Here is a 5,060-nt window from a genome sequence, read left to right as displayed (position 1 = left end):
AACGTTAAATTTATTTTTTTGTAATCAATAAATTTAACAGTTCTTTTTCTTGAGCTTAATGTAAAGTAAAATCTTGTTTCATTTCTCCAAATTAAGCTTATTTTCCATATAGCTCCTAGCTTGCATAAACGTTTTGCTATTCATAACTGGTACTTAGACCAGTCTGGTTGTATTAACTTAAAATCCGTTGTGCCATCTGGGAGTTAAGCATCAGCAAGGACCTGATATTATTATTAGTATTAGTTATTTATTGTCAGGGGTGAAGTAACTTTCTCCAGAGGCTAACAGTACTAATTCAGCATTTGTGAGTAATTAGTCTTCTGCTGTGTACTGTTGAGAAAGTTTATAAATTCTCGTTCTTAGAGAATCGTGCGAAGAAGCAGCGTAAAGTAATCATTGCTTGATGTAGCAAGACAATCATTGTCCCTGCTCTTTAATATTACTGAATATTAATATCAATTAAATAATATTTAAGCATTTATTTCAAAAACACCGTGATATTTTAAAAACCCCGTGACAATTATTTTCAAGAAAGTTTCTACTTATTAATTTCCTTTCTTAATATAAATGCTACATTGATTTCAGAAGTAACAAAATGACTCGGGGAGGGGGGGAGGACACAAGGGCTGGAGGGAATCTTAACAGAGAATACGAATGTATGTCGAAGATCTGCTGAATGGTTTTCACCCTGAGGGAGGGAAATTATCCCTGTAGGAACCCACAGTGTGGAGGATTACCTCGTGGAGGCCTTCTCTGGTAATTCTGAGTATTCGTTTAAGTCTCTCTTTTACTCAGTCTCTCCTTGTAAGTGATTCACATAGTTGACTGACAGCAAGGTACCTATATTACTGCTGGGTGAACAGGGACGAACTTGTGCTAGAACACTTGTGTCGACACAATGTCTGCTCCGCCCAGGTATTGAACCTGGGACCACCTTATTGTCAGACACTCTAGCACTCTGCTGCTGGGCCGAGAGAGAGAGAGAGAGAGAGAGAGAGAGAGAGAGAGGAGTAGAAACAAAGCTCTTGTAGGCTATTATATCTCTGATAAACCTGTAGCTTCACCCTGGCCTATATATAGGATAGCTGACTGTATAAGGTATATAGGAAATTAATTTCCTGCAAAGTACTCCAAATAACCGATACTGGACAATGAAGTACTCGGTATCGGTACTCGATACTTCGATATTAGACTGGAAAATACTCGGTATCGTATCAAAAAAAAAAAAAAAAAGATCAGTGGTATCGCCCACCTCTAGTAGAGGGAGCAGGTAGGGCAAGGAAGGTGAGGTCCAGGGGAAAGAGATTACAGATCACGGCACAAGGAAGGAGAGAAACAAGGGACAGGTGAAGTGGAAAGTCCTTAGGGAGAGGGAGGGAATGTTGGGTAAGGAAATAGAGGTCACTAGGGGAATGGGATTGTCGATCCCAGCACAGGTGTGTGTGTGTGTGTGTGTGTGTGTGTGTGTGTGTGTGTGTGTAAGACAGAGAGAGAGTTCAAAGGAGTACAAATGAAAGCAAACGCAACAGACCGTAGGGTCCATTCGAGGCTGTTTGTTACAGAGTACACTATGACTATGAGATCTAACTCTACATGCTGAAGGATAAGGATAGTAAAGTAAGAAGGCTCACCCCGCCTCCAAACCCTCCAGTTAAAACTGGCAGGAAAAATGAGAAAAACCACAATGCAGCATGGAGAAACTGACATGGAAATTTCATAGGAAAGACTGAAAAGGAAAAGATACATTCTATATTATGTTATCTATAAGTTACTGTACCAGTATGAATAACCTGAAAAAGAAAGTAGTAAAGTAATTGAATAATCGAATAAATGAATAACTAATGCATGACACTATGTAAAGGTACGTTGAGTTAACGGGGATCTGCGGACACAGTGCGGAAACTGCACAGGCACACTGTGGATGTTCGGGGGTGGTGCAGCAGCCTTACCTGGCACTATGAAGGAAGGCAGCAGTTAATCAGACCTCAGCTCCGTTGATTCCACTGAGACTAGGAATTTTCCCATGTGAGACAAGCACACAAGTCACCTCCTGACGTAGTGACCACTGGTACATAATAAAAATCCCGATGGTGGTCACTTAACTAACAGGGACCCTTGGTGCTCCACAGTCCATCACAGGTTGATAGTATGAGTAGTGACCGTTAATTCAGGGCTATCTGTGCATGTCCTAGTCTGTGCATATACTATATTTGCATTGATTCAGGCTGTAAAAAAAACTAAAATAAAATAAACAGTTATACATACACAAGTGTTTTATTCAGGAGTAAACATATGAAGCGTGGAGTTAGACGAGAAATATTTATCAAGGTGACCTATAAAGGCAAGTACTCTATTAAAATTTATTACATTGGAGGGCAATTTACTCCATATATTTACGACTGAAATCGTTTGCCAATTATTTTATGCCCTTTGCTTCTAGTATAATTCGAGTGATCAACTGTGAAGTACTTATCGACAGCCATGATAACATTTCCTTTGAATATTTTGAATACTTGAATTAATTCTCCTCGTATCCTCCGTTTACTTAGGGTACACAGATTCAGGGCTTCTAAACATCCCTCGTACGTTTTATTTTTTAAACTAGGTATCATCTTTGTCATCCTTCACTGCACTCTTTCAAGTTTTTCCATATCCTATGTATAATACGGTGACCAAAGCTGAACGCAATACTCCAAGTGCGGGCATGCTAACTAATTATATAAACTGAGGACGACATTATCGGATTTATATTCAAATGCTCTACCTATGAATCCAATCAATTTATTGGCTTTTTTCACAACCTCTGTACATTGTTTGCTTAGTTTCAAATCTATCTATCTGCCTACTGCCAGACGCCTTAATCCCGTAAGGGTTGACCACAAACAAATCGCCTTCATGTCGCCCTGTCCCAGCCATTTCATTGCCCTGCTCCCAGCTCACACACCCCGTTATCATATAACTTTCCACTCCATCCCTTCATCTCATCCTTGGCCTCCCCCTCCCTCTCCCCCCCTCCACCTCACTTACATACACCCTCCTCGTCAGTTTCTCGCTCTCCATCCTCTGCACATGGCCAAAGCACCTCAGTGTGTTTCTTCTAACACGTCCTATCACATCCATATCCACAGCACAATGCTCCTTTACTTCCTCATTTGTCAGTCTGTCTCTCCATGTGACTCCACATGCTCCTCTCAAATAACTCATTTCCACTGCTCTCACTCTTGACTTGTGTCCCTCCAGCAAGGTCCAAGCTTCACTTCCATAAGTTAGCGTTGGTATCACAATACTGTCATGCAGTAGCATTTTTCACCTCCATGCTCACTTCCCTGTTCCTTATCACTACTTTCAAGGAACCAGCAATCTTTCTTCCTTGCTGTACCCTTTCAAGCAGTTCACCCTCTAAACTTCCATCTTTACTCATCACAGTACCCAAGAACTTAAACGTACTCACATTTTCCATTTCCTCATCATCCAACTTCACCATACATTCACTGACTTCACCTCTCTCGAAGACCATCACTTTACTCTTCCCTACATTTACTTTTAGATTCCGTTTCGTACACACTCTCCCAAACTCATTCACCAAGCCTTGCAGCTCCCCTTCGTCTTCACTTAACAACACAATTTCATCTGCAAATAACAGTACAGGGAGTTTCCAAACGCTGCCCTCTCTCACTATGGCCGCTCCAACATCCACTGCCCTACCATGTATCTCTTTTATAACCCCATCCATATACAGATTGAACAACCATGGAGACATGACACATCCATGTTTCAACCCAACCATCAAATAGAAAAATTCACTCAGTTCACTATCCACATGCACTACAGCCTTAGCACCCTCATACATACACTTCACGGTCTTCAACAACTTCCCATTTATTCCATATATTCTTAATACTTTCCACAATCCTTGTCTATCCACATCCTCTCTCCAAATCCATGAAGGCCGCATACAACTTCTTCACCTGCTCTAGAAACTTTTCCACTAAATATCTAAGAATGAATATCTGATCTACACAACCTCTTCCCTTCCTAAAAACCTTGCTGTTCTTCTCCAACTTATTCCTCTGTTATTTCCTTAACTCTGTCAATAAGTATCCTACCACATATTCTTCCTATTACATTAAGAAGACAAATGCCCCTATGATTATCACACACTTCTTTTTTCCCCTTTTCCTTTGTACAGGAGAATAATTATACCTGACTTCCAATCCTCCAGGACTCTATCTTCCTCCCATGCCAATCTGCACATCTTACACACCCATTCTACTACTATCTCTCCCCCATGCTTCAGCATTTCACCACACACTTCATCAATTCCTGGGGCTTTCCCCATTTTAACTTTCCTCATTGCTTCCACACCTTCCATCTAACTGATTTCTTCCTCTCTTCTCACATCCCTGCTTCTCCCAGCCATTTCCCAGCCACTTATACTTGCATTACTTCCAATTCTCTGTGTTCAACAGTTCCTTAAAGTGTTCTTTCTATCTGCTCACTTTTTCTCCCTTCTCCACTAGTAATGTACCATTTTTATGATTCACTCCCCAGAAACTTCTTTTGCACCCTGTCTACCTTTCTTTACCTCTTTCCAGAACATTTACATTCCCTCCATTTTTATGATTCACTCCCCAGAAACTTCTTTTGCACCCTGTCTACCTTTCTTTACCTCTTTCCAGAACATTTACATTCCCTCCATTTACACTCAAGTTCCTTCCAAATTCCTCATCCACACTCTTCTTACTCTCTCTTGCTAATCTTTTTACCTCTCTCTTCCTCTCCACATATAACTCTCTCTTCTGTCTCTCAACTTCTTCCATGCCTCTGTTTTTCATCCACTCACTATTTGCTTTCTTCTTTTGTGCCACATCCTCTCTCACCTCTTCATTCCACCATGCTGTTCCCTGCATCCCCTTTGGTCTTCTCTTCACCCCACACACCACCTCACATGATGCAGAGATTTCCTCTATGAATATCTTGCACACACCTACCACGTCCCCTATTTGCTCCAATCTGTACATACAAGTCGCTCCTCCACTTCCCTCTTATATTCTGCCTTT

Source organism: Coenobita brevimanus, chromosome 46, assembly GCF_032717465.1.
Source record: "Coenobita brevimanus isolate Jiangsu-jjx chromosome 46, ASM3271746v2, whole genome shotgun sequence".
NCBI lineage: Eukaryota > Metazoa > Arthropoda > Malacostraca > Decapoda > Coenobitidae > Coenobita > Coenobita brevimanus.
This window is presented reverse-complemented; position numbering follows the sequence as displayed.